The following is a 20461-nucleotide window of genomic DNA, read 5'->3' as shown; positions in this document are numbered from 1 at the left end:
TTATTTGTTGTGAATATTTATATCTCAATACAAACAAAGCCTCTGAAATAATATTGATCGTAACTCGACAGTATTTTTGGATAGTATATTAAATTGGTCATTTTACTAATTGACTGTTCTGAATTATTAATAAGATTTCTATAACAAGTCTGTTTAAAAACGACATAATAATTTGTTAGACAATCATTGAGAATTCTTTATAACCTCTTAAAACATAACGTAATATTTTAAAACATTATTTTTTTAGTAGATAACAATACAGAGTGTCTTTCAACGAAACGTTTTAACAGGTACAAAAGTTGAATTATTTCTAAGGAGAAAATACTATTCTTCTCTGGAATATTGGGAAAAAACAATCATGTAAACTTTACCCCCGGACACCCTGTATATAAGTATAATAAAGAAATTTTAAGAAAAAAAAATTGTATGATTTTGGCAAAATGTTGTTTATTGTAAATTAAAGAATAATGTTCATAGGGGGGCTGATAAACTCGCGCTGTACTCTCGTGGCTTGTATGGCGAGCGATATATAGAGAATATGTATAGCGTGATCTGTCACAGGCATAAGATTTCGAGATTTCCTGTTATGTATTTTGCCTAACTCCCAGGCGCTCTCATTTAGAGAAAAGCAATCGTATGTTTTTTCAAACGAATCGTATATCAAATCTCAGAAATGTCAACACATCAATTTTCAAAATCAAAAGTAAGACAAGACGCAATATAATCCACTCCTTCCATATATATTTAAAAGTGTCATACTATCTCGAGCGAAGCCAGGTAGTAACTATTAATCGTCACTTTGGTTGGACAGAGTTCTAACTTCACTTTACATTGTTCCGAGATATTTATTTACAATTTTTGCCTTGTTTATTCTAGATCTCGGGGAGGGTGGTGCAATCCCACGAGTTCCATATATTAAATAGAATATAAAGTAAAAATAATAATTTTGTAAGATAGAAAAGAAAACAACAGAATGTATACAACAAATTAATAATAAAGATATGAGGTATCGTCGTTTGCTAAGCCTATTTCTCATAAAATATTTATCGATTTCTGATTTTGAGGTTGAATCTTGGGTAAAGAATTTAAATTTAACATATATTAATGGAAAATATTTAACATTTATTTACCTCAACATGGAGATAGAACCATACGCAACCAGATAGGGCATAATAATACAGGTTCTGACTACATTTCTCTAATGCCATTCCAAGATAGGGCATAATAATACAGGTTCTGACTACATTTCTCTAAGGCCATTCCAAGATAGGGCATAATAATACAGGTTCTGACTACATTTCTCTAATGCCATTCCAAGATAGGGCATAATAATACAGGCTCTGACTACATTTCTCTAATGCCATTCCAAGATAGGGCATAATAATACAGGTTCTGACTACATTTCCCTAATGCCATTCCAAGATAGGGCATAATAATACAAGTTCTGACTACCTTTCCCTAATGCCATTCCAAGATAGGGCCACGCATAATATTTTCCTTTAAAATATGTTGAATTAAAATACTACTAAAATATAAGTTTAATCCTCAAAATGAAAAATTGATAAAGAGATTACGAGAATTCGTCATTGCAAACATTGACACATCAGAACAAGGTAAGGCGAAGTTAGAAACCTATGTAACTAAAGTGACGAACTAAACTGCGCTTCGTAAATTGCAAAGGGTTCAAAGCGGTGTTATAACCTAGTAAAATAAATGGAAGCCTTAAAAACTTAGAACTTCGTCATGAAAATTATTTTGAAAATGAGCAAAAAAGTGGTTTTGCGTTCGACGGTTGTTTTAAACAAAAAAAATCATTTGGAACCTTGTCCAACTAAGGTAAATTCAAAATAAAATAATGGCATAATTGATTTTCTAGAATTAGTGATTTAATTTTTCGAACTAGCAATACAGTTATTATATATAAATAATTTACTTATAAAAATATGTAGACAGTACAAAAATACTTTTGCTTTGAAGAAAATACGTTAGTGCCATATGTATCTGAATTTCGCTATAATTATTTGATGTTATTAGTATAGAAAGTATAATTTAAAACCAGTTGTTTGTCATCTTCACCCGCCCCTTGCGTCTGTTGGAGATCTGCGTGTGGTTGAGTATTCCCACCAGGTGACTTATCTTCGGGAGGGCGCTCCCTGATTCACCATCACTACTGCTGGAGTAATCCAATTCTTTCGACTCGTTTTTGGCTTTTGATTTCAGTTCCATGTGCTCCTGGAGATCTTTCAGAGCTTTATCGTCGATCTTGGCGAAACTCTCCCTCTGTCTACGTTCCAACAGCTTCACACGTTTTTGGAAAATATTTGATCCTAATACCATCGTTGGATTGCATAAATCCAGTTGCGGAACAGACTCTGGGAGGTGGTCTTCCTCAGACAAATCTCTTTCGAGCAATGTTTGAATTTTAAATGATCTATCGATGACCTTTCCAATATGGTCACTTTCTTGCTTCATTACTTTTAATGGTGTTTCTTCTGTCACGGAAAATGTCTTTTGCGAAACATTGTGATTTATATCAGTTAGATTATCAACATTATTTGTCGATTCAAAGTGTCTGCACAAGTATTGTCGCTGATAGTCTTTAGAACGATTAGATTTGATTTCTTGCAAAATGTGTGAGACCGTTTCTTCTTTATTATTATTGTTTATATCGGAAAATTTAATATGTTGAGTTTTCATTTTCAGGTCGTTGAGCTTCCGCCCAGAACTTTGTAAGAATTGTCTATTCGTTTGATTGCCACTCTGTAATTTCCCATCGAAGTTATTTACACTTACGACGAAATGGTTGTTGACGTTTTTGAAATGGATTTCCTTTCCACTTTTGATTTGTTTTTTAAACTCGGTGCTTGCCAGGCGATCTTCCCAAGTTTGGTTCCTGTGTCCTATGGCCGGCAGCGGGTTGAAAGGAGATAGATTGTCCTTGTGAGATGGCTCGGTCTCCAACATTTTTAGTATGTCACTTTGAGTTTTAGGGCGAGTTTTCTTGTGCGAAGAGTGTTTCTGAACGAACCTTGTGATACGGGGGAGGGAACAAGAGGGGTCCTGGTTCACGTCACGTCTCGAAGCATCCTCATCACGTGTCTCCGAAAGCATCTGCCGCGACTACATGATCGGTCGCAAATCCACTGCACGGTTTCAAAAACCTTCAGTTTTTCTCCACAAAACATAATTAACAGTATAAAGTCACTATTTAAATATTATTTACGTTAAAAACATATTTTTGTAAACCAGATACAATAATATATTTATGTCCACCCATCCTTGTTTTTTAAACTGTCGCACATTGATTCTATTTTGCGTTATTTTGAAATCAAAAGTGAGTATGCTCTTTTTCTATTCGATAAAAATTGATTCGTCTGTGAAATAATATGCTAACTCGCCACTATACCCTATTTCGGCAGCCTAGTGACTGAAGTACTAACTTTACTGGACTGATATCCAACGCTGTTAAAGGCTTCACTTCTAAAGGTTTCGTGAATCAATTCAATGAAAGTTAAATAAATACCACCCAGTAAAAAGCGACGGAACTAATAAAACCACGATTAGCAATGAGTCGTTCGTGAACGAGTCGCATAATGGAACTCTTTTTGTAAAATCCCGCTAAACCGTACCACGACTCAACTGAACGGCAACTTTTTTTCAAAAGGTAATTAAAAAAAATAGTGCCATTAAAATTATTCATGTTTTAATTGTTATTACATACTCAGACGTGAGTCTAACATCTGGACTTGGACGTGTATGTGCCTACACCTGTTAACTACCTACCATCTTGTTTTTCTCGTGGTACGAGGCGCTGTACCGGTACCAGGAGTCATACGATCGTTCATGGGCTTACTTTGGGGGAGCCGTATCGGTCGAGTCGTATCGGGCAAGCACAAGACGCTCATTGCTCATATATACGCTCTGAGCTCACTCCCGTTCAATTGACTCGATTCCTTGAGTCGTACGAAAGTATTGAGCTGGTACTGTGACTCCCGCTCTTAATAAACTGAGTCATGTCCCGCTAGTCACGACACACGTGGAACTAGCCATTTTTACTCGGGTTTTAGCTTGCTCACGAGCTGGACGATTACCTACATCAAACAATAACAAGGGGGCAGTTTTCGTGGCAGTGGTGGGGGATGATTAGGGGGGATGTTCCATCGGCGCTCAAAACTATACTTGGAAAAGCAAGAAGTTACTCAGCCTTGATGATGTAAACAAAATAAAACTACGTCATTTGTGTGGTCATTTAACATGCCCACTATATAATATAATGGTTTTCGTTTCAATGAATACACCTACGTAGGTACCACAACATTAACACGCCATGATTAATTGTGTGTGACCAAGAAATATGAAAGAATTTCTCAGACCATCTCGTCTTATGAATTATTTCTAGTCGTGAAATCATGGAACACCTGATTTTATTGTTAAAAAACTGAAAAAATGTTTTTTTCTTTATTCAGTGAAATGGTTAATACAGTTATTAGGAATGTTTAGACCACCAATGACATGCCCGTGTTGTGGTGGTTCGTCAATCAATCTTTAAGATTGATTTTTTTTATTAAAGTCATGTAGTACCTACTATAAATTGTATACTTCAATATATTATTATCCTGAACAGATAATTAATTTATTTAAAGATCTCCTAAATTTGAAATTCTAACATCAAGTGTTTTTGCGAGAAGAACCTTTTTGTATGGAAAATGCGGGTATATTGGGAATTTCTTGATATCCAACCATATTAAAAAATATTAAATGTTTACAGTAATTGTGAGAATATACTATAATTTCGAGTTCTTAGCTAAAAATTTTCAGTAAAAAATCTATTTTTTAAACCCTGAACGAAAGAAAAATCCCAAAAATGACGAGATTATACAAAATAATGCTTATTTCAATAGAATTTGGGTCGTTTTGGAGGTGAAGGAACTTGTGGGGAATTTGAACGACTTTTGTGGGTATTTAGAACAAATGCATTGGCAACCCTGGCCACCAGTAAACTTTTTCTGATTTTTACAATTTTCTATAAAAAAAATGTGTGTACATCCACTGCTAGTTAAAATGTCTAAAAATCAATAATTTTGTGAAAAATTTGAAAATTTATTCACCCTCTTTCATTACGCTATCAAATACATGCATAAGATTTCCCACGATTAAAACGTTTTGCAGAAATTCGCGTGCGACAATCAGCAAATGGCCATTCGGCGCCATTTGGTTTTTTTGATGGTTGAAAGAAGGTTCCCGTTAAATGCCGATTCAGTCCGTTTCAGCTTTCGAAAAAATTGTGATCAGAAGAAGAGGACAACTTTCATGTTGTTAAGCTTGTCACTTTGGTCGGCTTATAACATTTTGATAGAAAGCTGAAACTCACCTTAACGGGAACCTTTTAAATGTTAAAAAATATGTACGAAATGGCGGTGAGTGGCCATTTGATGACAATGTTAATTTTGAATTTCTGCGAAACACCTGGGTCTAACTAAATTATTAAGATTTTAACAAATAGAATTACCACCTACTGAAGTTTTGTAGCAATACTATGTTTCTAATCGATTGATTGATTCAAATTATTTGCGTTGGTACGAGCTACTATAACCCCGGAGCGTTTCAATTTCTGCTTAGTCATCACACCGTTATAACATCCAACGTTTTTATATCCGTTTATGTAAGCCCATGTAAAACCTTCTCACTCTATTGACACGTTCAATAAAAATGTATTGGGAACACGAGAAATATCCCATAAAAATGAATATGGTAAGAGGGTAAGTACCCACCTGAATATTGATGCTAAACGGGGCCTAATGTGAGACAATGAATAAGTAATATATTGCAGTACCTACCCGAGAAATCGATGTAATGGAAGGTACAGGGCAACCATTGATAAATTAATTATTGCGCATCTAATAGGTAGGTATTTTTCGATTATTTGACTAGCTGACGTGTACTCGGCGTTACTCGTATTTTCTCTAGTTTTTGAAAAATACAATCTGCATGTTTTATATATAAACTATCCGGAAAAAATCTACAAATAATAGCGAAAACCCTATCAAAATCCGATGCGTAGTTTAGAAGAACTAAGCACAAATAGAACAGATGCGGATAGCGACGTTGTTACTTTTTTATATTATGACATATCTAGATTTTTTTAAATTTATTTATTAACATTCAAACCTGCTAAACTACTTATGTAGTTTGTCATCAGGTACATAATGACAACATTTTTGCAATAACCTGGTACAATATATGTATGTAGGTATGCATAATGTTGATGATAAATTAACAATAAAGATAAGTTGGTTAAATTACAGAATTGTATAAATATAAATATGTAAGAAGCAGTATAAGCCTCATATTACAAACAAGCACAAAATGAATTTGATATGAACAAATTAATATAATCAACAAGTACTTCTATGGTTTTAATATACATAAGTTAATACAAATTTATAACGATTTTCCATTTCCTTAGAATGTGAATTCCAATTAGGAAAACAAGGTCTTCAGTAGTGCATCAATATAAATCCTCAGTATCTAATAGCCAATTCCTTAGATTATATTTGACTTTAGCTGTAACAACGTTTATATTTTTAATTATCATTGGTAGTTTATTAAATATTCACACACAAAACAAAAGGTACAAAAGTTTAGGGTTCTTTCACCGTATTTATTGGTACATTTCGGGACCACCAGTCCTTCATTTTGGATGAATCTTGTATTATGTTTATGGAAAACTCTTTCCCTATACAAGGAATCAGACAATATAAGATGTTGACTTACAATATTATAAAACAATAATCCTCGGACAGGTAAAACATTCAGAGACTTGTATGTTAATTTAGTGTCGCTTCTGTGTGCATTGGTATATTTATGGATTAACAATTTTGTAAGGGAGTTTTGTAATGTTTGGATATAACTTATATTAGTTTTACAAGAAAGTCCCCAATAAGTGATTTCATAACGATATTCCATAATGGTATTCTTACTTACTATAGTTTCATTTAACAGATAATTGATTTACAATTATTTGGGGTTTTTTGTCATTCTTGAACCATAAACAATGACTGGTTATTCTGTCAATAAAAAGATACCTTCGCTATTTAAGTCATCTGTAAATTGATAATCATTTAGGTTATTTATGGTTTGTACAGATTGGCATAGTTGGCAAATAATTCTTTTGAGTTATTATTCATAATATATTTGTACATATTTTTATCTTACCTTTTGTACCTAATTGTTTGTTTAATAATTCATTCTTTATACTTAACTTTATAAATAACCTATTTATATGATAAACTTATGCTGTATACTTTATAACTTTATATTTATGCTAATGGCATTATAAAATATTATGCTGTGCCGTTTGTATTTAAATAAATAATTATTATTCAGTTTTGTTGGGTATTTAAGCCTCAAATTCAAATTTGAGCTTTGCATATAAAAGGCCGCACAGCCGTTCCTCTTAATGCATAAAGTTTTTTTTATTTTTATTCTTTATTTTGGCTTTCACCCATTAAGAGTGATCTTGGCCATACATTACAACATTTTTCTTATTAATAAATACAACAAATTACAGGATAAAATTGACATGATTGACAAAACAACATAACATAACATAACGTAACATAAATAAACCAAACATAACATAAACATAACATAACATAAATATAACATAACATAAACATAACATAAGCATAACATAAGCATAACATAACATAAACATAACATACTTAACATAAACGGTACAGAGCTGGTAACAGTAGATTATTACAAAATTATAAAAATAGGAACCTGTGTACAATATAAGTGGGCGCTTTTCGTTATTAAACCAAAGATTTTTCTAAAATTAGTAGCGTTTTTTAAAAATAGAATTATGAAATTGGCAATCTTATAAACAAACACAGCATATGGGAGTTAACAAATGTGATTATAAAACATAAAGAAAAACATAACACAAACATACTATGAACATAACATAAACATATCATAACATAACATGCACATAACATGAACATAACATATCATAAACATAAACCTACCATACACATAACATGGGTGTAACATAACTTAACAAAAACAATACAGAGCTGGTAATAATGGGTAATTACAAAATTATAAAAATAGGAACCTGTGCACAATAGTAGTGGGCATTTTTTGTTATTTAAAAGAACAGATTTTTCCAAAATTAGAAGCATTATTTTTTTTAAAACAGTTCTATGATATGAATATAAACAATTACAATAAAAGAATCAAGAAAAATATACAAATGCATAAAGAATAGTGTTTTAACTCAGTCAAAATATGCAGAGTTGGGATTAGTAAAAATAGATGAAAATAGGAACCTGAACAAGTGAATACAAATGAAAGTGAAAGAAATTTGGTTTATATTTATTATTATGGTCAGATATTAAGGCCATTTTTATAAATAAATTTTGCCAACAAATGGTAAATTTCAGGAGTGTTTAAACTAAGAAGGCAGGGAATACTGGTAGGCAATTTAATATCAAGTTTTACCAATTCATGCATGAAGTTTGGAAATTGGTCATTGATAGGACACTCAAAAAAATTATGGTCCAGAGTATCCTCTGACCCACAATCACAGTACGGCGAACTGACTATGTGGAACCTGGCAAGATGGCTAAGACAACAAGTGTGACCCAGCCGCATTCGGGTTAAGGAAGAAATATATTTTTTAGGCATGGTAGTGTATTTGTGAAACCAGGGCTTAACAGGAATAGAAGGTTGAATTAATGAGTACTGGTGACCTTTTATCAGAGAAGATTTTTTCCATTCAGAAGACCATTGGAGTTGGTACTTAATTTTTAGAATAGGGAAATGGTCTCTAACCGGAATAGGGATATCACTTAACGGACCATGGGCAGTGGCTTCCTTAGCAATATAATCAGCCATGTCATTCCCAGTAATACCGAGGTGTCCCGGTATCCAGGCTAGGACCACTGATGCATGAACCAGTGACATGGAATGCAGTAGGTCCCTGATCGAGCAGATTAGAGAGTCGCTACTGGAATTGAGTGGGGATGCGCTTATTTTTTGTAGTGAGCTAAGCGAGTCTGAAAGGATGAGTGCGTTTTTAATATTTAATGATTTGACGAGGAGAAGAGCTTCTATGATAGCTATGCATTCAGCAGAGAAAATGGAGCATTCTTTGGGAAGTTTGTGTGGGAAACACAATTTTCTGTGAGGAACATAGACACTGGCCCCGCAATGGGAGTCCTGACTGAGTTTGGAGCCATCTGTGAAAAATTTTATGTAGTTTGGCCAGTTGTTTTCAATAATTGTGTTAAATTCTGCATTATTTAATTGAGTTGAGTTTTTAATGTTTTTTTTTTACTTATTCCTATAAATTGATGGACCTTCGGATAGAAAGTAAGGCTTTCATAGGGGTATGAGTATAAGGGAAGAGATTCATTGAGATAGGTGTTTGTAGATAAATCCAGGAAAGAGTTGTAGCAATCATAAAAAAGGGGAGGGGTATGATTTTTCCAAAAGTGATTTGAATTAACCTCATACTTTAAGGATTGAAGTATAGGAATCAAGGGATGGGATGTTATTGAACATGTTTTGTAAACATATTTTTCTGCTAGGCATCGCCTTCTTATATGTAAGGGAGGTTCGCAACATTCCACTTGCATTGCGTTGATTGGAGAAGATTTCATGGCTCCTAAGACAAGGCGAAGTGATTTTGACTGGATTTTATCTAATTTATGAGAATTTGAAGTGGACATTGGATCAAACAGACAAGATCCGTAATCGAGATGGCTTCGGATGAGGGCATTGTATAGAAGTTTTAATGAAGCTGGGTGGGATCCCCACCACACTCCTGTTAGAAATCTGAGGGGATTGATGTTGCTTTCACATTTTGTAACAACGTGATTTATATGAGAGTTCCAAGTAAGCTTGGAGTCCAAAAACATTCCAAGGAATTTAACTTCCTTCGAGATAGGGATCACTTCATCGCCAAATATTACCTGAATATCCGGAAGCTTTCGTCGACGAGTGAAGATGACAACTTTGCTTTTGGCAGGGGAAAGTTCAAGACCATTACTATTTAACCAAGCCAAGAGTTTTCTAAGAGCGTTGTTAATTGCTGATGCTGCGATGAAAAGATTGGCGGATATTTTGTAAAACGTTAAGTCGTCAGCATATTGGAGTATGTTGCACATAAAATTAATAGATTTTTCCAGATCGTATGTGTAAATATTATACCGAATCGGGCTTAAGACAGACCCTTGCGGGAGTCCTTTGAATATTTGTCTTATGTGGGGAGAGGATTCGGATCCATCTACAAAAACAGTTCTTTCGGAGAGCAAATTGATAATGAATTGAACCAATTTAGGAGGAATGCCAATCGCCAGTAACTTTTCTTTAAGAATTGGTATATTTACATTGTCGTATGCTCCACAGATGTCTAAAAATACTGCAATACAATATTCGTTTTTAGATAACGCTAATTTGACATCTGTAACAAGAGAGGAAAGGTTGTCAAGGGTACTTTTACCCTTTCTAAATCCAAACTGGGAAGGGGGAAGAATATGATTTTTCTCTACAAACCAGTCTAATCTATTCTTAATCATTCTTTCAGCTACTTTGCGAAGTGTTGAAGAGAGAGCAATCGGTCTGTAACTTGAGCCTAGACTTGGATCTTTGGTACTTTTGCAAATGGGAATGATTTTTTGAATTTTCCAGTCCGGGGGAATAATACCAGAGTCCAGAAAGATATTGATGAGAGAGAGAAAGTAGGAAAGGGAATCGTCATCAGTGTGGCGGATGAATATGTTCAAGATTTCGTCATTGCCCGGAGCTGAGTCTTTTAGGTCTTCCGTGGCTCTTTTTAACTCGTCTATGGAAAATGGAGCATCTAGCCAAGATGAAGAATTTGGGAAGTAAGATAAAACAGGCACTTCGTCAAGATTAGGTACATAAGGGGGAGCAATTTTGTTAAGAAAGTCAGAAATCCAAATACCAGAATTGTGAGATGACTTCGGCAGGGAAAAGGAAGACCTAAACCTGCGAATCATGGACCAAACCTCCCCCGCCGGAGTAGCAGGGGATATATTAGTGCAGAAATTACGCCAGCTGTTTTTTTTTTTTAAACGGAATGTACGTTTAGCAACAGCTTGGGCATTCTTGGCTTTCAAGAAATTTTCCATTGTCATCTGTTGGCAGTATATCTTATTGGCCGCTTTCCTCTCCTTCAGCACTCGAAGGCATTCTTCATCCCACCAGGGGGGAGGGTGAGCCTTCGTGCTTACAGGGGATGATTTGGGAATAGACTTGTCGGCAGATTTTAGAATGGAATCAGACCAAGATTTGTAAGAGGAGGTGCAGTTATCTGAAGAAGGTGTAGGCAGGGAAAGGGTGTGACCCTGGACAGATTCTCTAAAATGGCACCAGTCGGCTTTTTTTGTGATAAATTTTGGCTTTCTTTTAAAGAGGTTAGTATTTAACCCTTGAGCCAGATTTATAATAATTGGATGGTGGTCACTGCCGCAGGGGTCTGATGAAGTTCTCCAGGAAATTATTGGATATATACTTGGGGAACAAAGAGTTATATCCACCGCACTAGGGCTCTGCCCAGGTAGACTTAACCTTGTTGGGGATCCGTCATTTAGAAGGCACATGTTCAAGGAGTCCATAAAGTCAATTATTTTGATTCCTGAGGGATCCGTTGATGAAGAACCCCAGAGAGGGGAGTGGGCATTGAAGTCACCCAGAATGACCAGGGGAGAAGATATTTTTCTAAACATGTGGATCCATAATGAAATGTCAAATGGGGTAGAAGGGGGAATGTAGAGGGATACAAACGTAATATTAGAGACAGTAGCTGCCACTAACTGGAAGGATGAATCTGGGGGTTTAATGGAAATAGGGGTGAAGGACAGGGAGTTTTTGATTAGAAGGGCTGCACCACCCTTCCCATCAATGCGGTCGTCCCGCAGACATTGGTAGCCACTCACCTTGAAGAGCTGAGATGGTTTAAACCAAGTCTCAGAGATGGCAGCAATAGAAATTGTGTGTAATTGTAGAAGGCGGATGAGGTCAGCCTTATTGGAGAAGGCGCTTCTACTATTCCACTGAAGAATCCCTGCTGTCAGGGCAGCCATTGGAAAAGAGAATTTAAGGAGGAGAGTATAGAGGCAGCGTTGGACGGTAGGGAATTATTGTTATTAATTATAGAAATAAGTAACATGATGAGAGTTTGAATAATATTAGAATTGTCATTAGAAATGATGTTGTTTGAGGAATTGGGATTTGAATCAGGGATAAAGGAATTGCAGTTCAAAGAATTGGTGTTAGGAAAGACGGTATTTTGTGGAAATGGGGAGCTGATGTTACCATTTGGGAACAAGAGCTGGGAGTTATGGCCAAGATGATCATATCCGGGGGATTTAAGAGGACGAGAAGCAGATTTTGTCATTACAGTCTTCCTGTATGACGAGTTTGGAGGAATAATGTTTTGAGTTAACTGGGGTTGAGAGGCGACTTCAGCAAAAGATTTTTTAGAGGGAGCTATTATTTTAGAAGCATGGAAGTATGATACGCTATTGGAAGCCATATAACTTTTAATGTTTTTTTGGCGTGAAAGTTCGGGGCAGGATGGATTTATGGCTGTGTGAGAGCCTGAGCAGTTGATGCAAGTAGGGGGGTTGGAAGGGGAGGGGCATTGCTCTGCTAAATGACTTTCTGCACATTTAAAGCAGCGAGGAGAAGAACGACATGATTGCTTGGAATGGCCGAACCGACAACAGTTAAAGCACTGAATTGTTGGGTATGAATAAATTTCCACTGGGAGAGAGTTGTGGAAAAGGTACACATGAGAGGGAAGAGATTGGCCTTCAAATGTAAGAACTACAGTTTGGGAGGGTTTCCAAACTATAGAATCGGAAGTTCTATCTTTATAATTCAGCCGCCTAGTCTTTAAAACTTTCCCCGAAGATGCTGGGATAATAAGTTCCGTGATGAGTTCTTCCTCGGATAGGTCTGTGGGGATACCTCTCACTAGACCCATGCGGGAGACATTAAATGAAGGGATGTAAGCCTTGTATTTTTTGGCAGAGAGGTAGTCAATGGAATTTATAAATTTATTGGCATTGAGTGCAGTTGTGAACTCTACACAAATGCGGAATCTTCCTTCGGATCTGATACCACCTGGGGAAATGCCAAGTGGTTTTTTTCCAACAAATTTACCGAAATCAAGGGGATGCAGTGAGTGGCCTTGTGTGTTGTTTTGCACATACACGATGAAGGGGGCTTTTGCTGAAGTCGGGTACAGTGAAGCGAGTGGAGGAGCGACAGTCTCTACAGGAACTGTAACCTGAGAAGATTCCTTTTTCGGAAGGACGCTAACTTTTCGTTTTTTGGGAGTAGAGGAATCAGTCATTATTTCAACCTCGCTAGCAATGTCATCATCAAAATTAACAGGGTCAGGATCAGGGGGGACGGGATCTGGTGGTTTTTTACCCATGGCAAAGGCCATTGGGCCAAAAGGAATGTATATTAATATAAAATAACACTTACTGGACTTGGTCAGCAATAAAGGCACTCAAAGAGGACAAAAAATATAGTTTTAACCGAAAAAAGGCAATAAAATTAGGTTTTTTCGTATTCGAACTGAAAAAAGACAAGTGATTTCTTCAACTCTAATGCATAAAGTATGATCATCGATATATTATTAATAAAAACATGGTCGATGAGTGCGATCCTTTATTTCGAACATCCATCACTAATTTCAAATATTTTAATTTATAAAAATAATTTAAAATAGAAAATTTTTGTAGAAATTATGAACGTGTAAAATATCGCGTGTATAGTTTTTGAATCATTTTCTCCTATGTAATTATTTATTCCACGTGTATTTTTGCTAATATGTAACACGTGTAACTACCTCCTACGTAATTTCTTCGTGTAATCAAAGTAAATACTGTATTAATTTCATGAATGTATGTGGAGCATGATTTATACGTACGCAGCGGTGTACCTACATAGAATATTCCCACCGGTAGCTACCTATCTACTATCTACATTCCAACAACCTACAACGTACGTTACGTTACGTACATGATATCTCTATCCCTCTACACGCAAGTGACTTTGATAGACTTGAACGGCCAAATTATTATATACACAAGTTCTAGACTAGACATCTGAATACCCGTCCATTATACGAGGGGGGTTCAAAAAGTTCATTGAACTAAATATGAAGTTAATTGGTTATAAGTAGATTTTTTCTCACTTTTAAAAATGATATTTTATAACGTCAATACATTACAACGTCCTCTTTAGTCCACATAAAACAATTTAATAACTGCTCTTTTTTAAATTTATTATTAAAAAAAAAAGTCAGGGGCACGCGAGCAATTTTAGTTGCAGGTGACTGTTGCGTGCACTAACATAAAAATAAAAGGGGTTTAATCGAGGTCCACATTTTGATTAATTCTGAAGAATTCGTAACTATATTTTTTTTTCAACCCGATACTCACGGTTGTAAGTTATTTATATTGAGATTAATAAAAATAGTACTTTACCATTAAAATATTTTACGTAAAACGGCTTGAAAACTTTTTTCGACTATAAAATTAGCACCAGATTTTATTTTTCTAGACGATTAATTAGTAATATCCCGAGGCATTCGTTTAGAAACATCTGAGATTTTAATAATACTTTTATCAGAACTAATTAAAATAACCCCGTGGAAAGATCAATTTTGTGATCCTGCTAGGGCGAATTCGACCGTAGGTCCGTCCAAAAGACCGGGCCGCGAGCCGAATATTTTTTTACATGACTTAAGATTCACACTTTATTTTAGAGTATTTGCCACGGCAAACTCGACCGTAGGCAGTCGAATACACCAGGGTCGCGCGTCGCATATTGTTGTACACGGCTTCTTCACTTACGTTGCTAAGATTCCGAATATATTTTATTTTAGGGTTTTGTGTCGTCTCAATAGTGGCATTTCGTAACTTGCCCAATCAGTAATTGCTTCGAACTTTTTAACATCATATTTTCCATCTAAGGCCAAGTTCCAAATATGTATTAAGAACTTGGATTAGATTATTGGTACCTACGTATTAGATGAGTTTGGGATCTTATATGTGTTACCTATTTCTTTGAGTTGAGTTAGTTTTCGAAATGCTTCCCAGAACTTATGTTAATAATAGGTTTGTCAGTACCTAACTTGAAAAGTACATTGATCAAGTTTTGTAATTTACTTTAACTCTAACGTGGTAGGTAGGTACTGTTTGTCATATTGTTTCATTCAATCCGTGAAATATATTGATTTTACCGAATAAGAACATGATGTTATATTGCAGGCCTGGTCAACTCGTTTCAAATGAGTAATTTTATTGCCAAATTTAAAAAAAAAACATGTCGCCAAATAGGGTTCTTGAAGTGATATTGATTCAGGTCTTGTGGATGCATCTGCCCACCAACTGCATGGCGGGCCGGATCTGGAGAGTTCGGTTGAGGGATACCCTTTGACTCTCTAGCCGTCACCTTGCAGAGTAGAGGAGTCATACGTCCTTCACTCCTGGACACACTGACCCAGATTCCTACCCACCCTCATACCTACCTTTTTACATTCCAGAACTTCCTCTCATTGGTTTCCTCAAAAAGACCCTCCACTCGGCATCCTCAAATATGACATTGGCCCTGGGGGAAATTATTTTCCTCTTAGATAATGGAAATAAAAAATGAAAGCACGCATTTGGTATATACATTATAATAATTAATGTACATAACTTCAATATCTTGGTCAAATTACAGGGTGTCCGGGGTAAAGTGCGCTAGTGCGTAACTTCGGGAGGCTATTCAACGTGATGGTAGACGTAAAAAAGTACTTAACTTTCGTAATTCCAATCTTTATTTTCACATACAAAAATATTTCCATCGAAGAATATTTGTTTTCCCAATTCAAACAATTCTCCTTTTTACCTTAAAACTACCTTTAAACGTTGGCATTTCGAAAAATCTTTTTTACTTGTACTATCGTGTAGAAACACCCCCCATTAGCGCACTTTTCCCCCGGACATTCTCTATAATAATGATAGTGATACTTGTAAATGTAACAATAGCTTCAATCTAATTAGGTACTCAATTTATTCACCAAATCCTGGAAATCATCGCCTTGCAAATTAACTACAGGGTTTTCCAATAAGAGGTGTTATTTTGATGTTCAATCGTAAAAGATCAATGGTTTCGTTGCTTGTGTGGCACGTAGCGCCTTCTCGTTGAAAGTAAACGTTGTCCAAATCAATACCATCCAATTCCGGTCATAAAAAATCATTAATCATCTCTCGATAGCGCAATCCATTCACCGTAACTGTTGCTCCAGCCTAATTTTCGAAAAAATAAGGTCCAATGACTCCGCCGGACCATAAACCGCACCAAACAGTCACACGTTGACGATAGAGAGGCTTTTCAACAACAACTCTTGGGTTTTCCGAGCCCCAGATGCGACAATTTTGCTTGTTGACGAAGCCACCGAGGTGGAAATGGGCCTCATCACTCAAGATGATTTGCATTTGATTCATTCAAGTGAATTTTAATAATTTAAATGCGTTTTTGAAGCGTGTATCGTTCTATTTTTATTAATGGCGTAGTTTCTACTTGTCAAATGTCAAAAAATGACAGCTTCAAAAGTAACATCTACTGAAATAGCGGGCTATTCAAAATTGCACCTCTTATTGGAAAACCCTGTATTAACTTGTAATATGTTTCGTCCTTGTTTTAATTTTTTTCTCTTAAAACAGTCTATATCGTACAGTTACATCATATTATCTTTTTTGTTTATTTGTGTGTAACACATATTTATGATTGTATGCATGTACGGCGTACGCGCACACTAGCTTTTTATTTTATACTCTGTGTTATTTACTATTTCGGGCAGTGATATTTAATTTTAATATTAAATAGTATTAGTACTTTGCTAATTTATATTAGTTTTTCTAAACATAGATACAACGGATATTATGTTTATTATATTTTTAAATCTTCTCTCTTATAACATTATTCTCTACCTTACTAGAAAATGATTTAATTATTCTTTGTTTTACTGGTTTGTAAAGCATTTAATTAATTATATGCGCATAAATACATTCTCGCTTTTATATTTTATTGTTTGTTTTATTCACTATACCAGGCCTTATTATTTAAATTCAATATCTCATTAAGAATCTATAAGATCATTTAGTTACGCTATTTGTACTACAACTTTCGTAGGTATTTATGTACTGGAACCAAATGTCATTTTCATTGTAAAAGACTGATAGAGCGTTAATATATAATAAATAATTTAAACAACAAAAAATTACGAAGAGCGATAAATACAAGATAACTCGATCAATAAATTATAAAAAGACGCCTAACTTCATGACCGGTACGAGTGCAGTTCCCCTGAATTTTTCCAGGCAGATTTATACATAGTAAAGAGTACCCTGATGATAGCCAACTTCAGAAAAAAATAAGTGTCTCAGTGCATGTTGAGACTAACTAGATCTAACTTGTTCAAACTTTTCCTTCACAAGAAAATTACGCCCGCCCTCACACTCCGATTGGAATGTTATTTACTTTGTGGAATTGGTTATTTTTCAAATTAAATAAAAAAAAATGACACTTCTCACTATGTAAATGAAATTTTCGTGAGAATTCCCTTAGCGCCGCCTCGATCGGATGTGACTTCAGCTTATTCTAACAAATCAATAGATTTTCAGACAGTGGTCACTAACCCACGGCCCGCAGTGTAAAAAAAAATATATATTCAAATAAATATCATAAATCTTTGAGAACGATATTAAAGTCGTATGAATGTTTTAATTTATTCATGAAACCATGAGGATTCTACGCAACTTATAATTTCTGCATTGTTACATTTGTGAAATGTCACACCGAGAACGCTTTGGATAGGTGGGTAAAAAAGCCATACTGATTTTCTCTTACGATCTACAAAAAATATTAGTGGGGCCATTTTTAAAAAGCTAGGAATGAAGATTCTCTCTCATAATCGTTATGAATACCTACAACAATCGATTTTGTAAATGGATGAAGATATCAATCGTTGAACTTAGTATTGACTTTAAAAGAATACGTTCATATTATTCAACAGAGATGTGCAAAATGGGTACCCAAAACCATTTGAAATGCAAAATGGAAATGGGTCAAAACTTTTCCATTTGAAAATGCAAAATGCAAAATGGTTTTTAGAAAAGCATTTCAAATGCAAAATGCAAAATACCTATTTTCAAAATGCATTGAAAATGCAAAATGGTTTCTCAGGTCAAACGATCAAAACAATTATAGAATTTTTAAACAATTTTGTCATTTAATAATGGACATCGATGTAGAACAAACATATTACATGATGGTAAATCCAAACACACCACGACTACAGATTATGAAACCACAAAAAATTTGCGCGGGACTAATGTTGCCAACGTAAAAACATAGAAACTGCTATCTAATATTTAATATTACAGCGTCATGGCCCCATGTTCAGAATTTGAATCATTATTTTTTGTAACAATTATTTTATAAGCAATAATTATTAGCCTGAAACACTCATCGACATTGAAAAATCTCCTGATAAAAGATACATGACGCCAACGGGACTTGAACCCGTGTCCTTTCGATTTCTGGTCGACAGCTCTGACCACTGAACTATGGCGGCCTATCTCTTATCCGCGAAATAATTCAATATATACTAGTGTTTCATTCAACAATTACTGCTTGTTACATTTTTTCACCTGAAACAACCAACTTTATTTTGGTTTGGCTTTATTATAGTTGGCGTCATATATCATTTATCAGGAGATTTTTCAATGTGGATGAGTGTTTCAGGCTAATAATTATTGCTTATAAAATAATTGTTACTCTTTGTGCTATGCATAAAAAATCTTGTCTTAATCATTAGTTTACCAAAAAAATAATAATTAGCATTTTTTGTAATGGTATCACTCAATTGCCAGGGCTTCTACCAGGGAGCAACTTGACAAATGTAAATTATCTCTCATAGCGAGGTTGAGGACCGACTGAAATTTGGAGCTTATGAAAAAAAGATGAGTGGAGATAGTAGGAAGAATGTTGCAAAAAAGCATTTAAAATGGAAAATGCATTGAGAAAAGCATTTAAAATGCAAAATGGTTTTTAGAAAAGCATTTAAAATGCAAAATGGAAAATACCTATTTTGCATTTTGCATTTCCATTTGAAATAGATTTATTTGAAATAAAGCACATCTCTGTTATTCAACAATAATTCCGCGTCTAACTACCGTACACGTACACAGTACACACGCGCCTATTTCTCGCCTTCATACGCTTGGAAACCAATTCTCCTCAAATATCGACATATTTAGTTTACCATTGTAGAAGACATACCTGAATAATGTTTTTTATGTAGTATTATAGTATTATTTAGAAGGATCGCGTAGGAGGGATTACTTTTTTTGCTTATTATTCTTCTTATTGTGATTTATTTGTATTCGCTTGTATAGATTTGTAAATTACGTATTACAAACCTGTCCTATTATTTTTATGCCATCGTCCATTTTTTCTCCTCTTATATTAAGTACATTTATATGTAAAATGAACTTGGAATCTGAATAATAATAAACCATTTGACTCCTTCTGGAGAATAACAAACCAGGAATATGATATAAAGTAATGTGCACATTCATGGTTTAACTCATTCCTTTTAGGCACAGTAAAGTAGACACCTAACAATGAAATTCAGTAAAAACCATTTACAGCAAAGTTCAGTTCATAACGCCGGGTTCACGCGTTTCCATTTTTGTCGTTCGACTGTCTTTCGATTACGAATTGAAACAAATAATTGTTTTATACATTACAGATTTGTAGATACAGTAGTTTTCAGAGTAAAAAAGTGAAAATTTTCAAATACGAAATCATTTCTAAAAACTGTATATTTCGAAAGAATTCTTTTACCTATATACATATAAATACTAATAATTCTTACCCTTTTCATCTAATTTTTATTTCTAATATACTATTTGAATTAATTCTAACCCTTTTCGTACGATGTCTAAACGATTTCAATTAATTCTAACCAATTTATATTAAATCCATTTTAATCAATGCTAACAAATGTCAATTATTTTTCTAACCAATGTCAATTATATCTAACCGATATCAATTAATTCTAACTGATATCAATGTATTTTAACCGATTTTGTAATTGATACCGATTTCTATAATCTTTTACTCAAATCTATTAAACCTGACCAGTTTCAATTTATTCTAACCGAATTCAAATATCTCGGACAAATTTATTTATTTCTACCAGATTACAATTAATTCAAACCATTTTCAAATTAAATCTAACCGATTTCCATTCATTATAACATTTTAAAATTATATTTAACGATTTTTTTCTAGTAAATTAAACTATTTCTATTAAATATAACCAATTTCTATAAAAGTTAAACGTTTTTAA

This window comes from Hesperophylax consimilis, chromosome 8, assembly GCF_061612785.1.
Source record: "Hesperophylax consimilis isolate HC1 chromosome 8, BYU_Hcon_1.0, whole genome shotgun sequence".
NCBI lineage: Eukaryota > Metazoa > Arthropoda > Insecta > Trichoptera > Limnephilidae > Hesperophylax > Hesperophylax consimilis.
The sequence above is the reverse complement of the archived record's forward strand: the minus strand, read 5'-3'. Positions refer to the sequence as shown.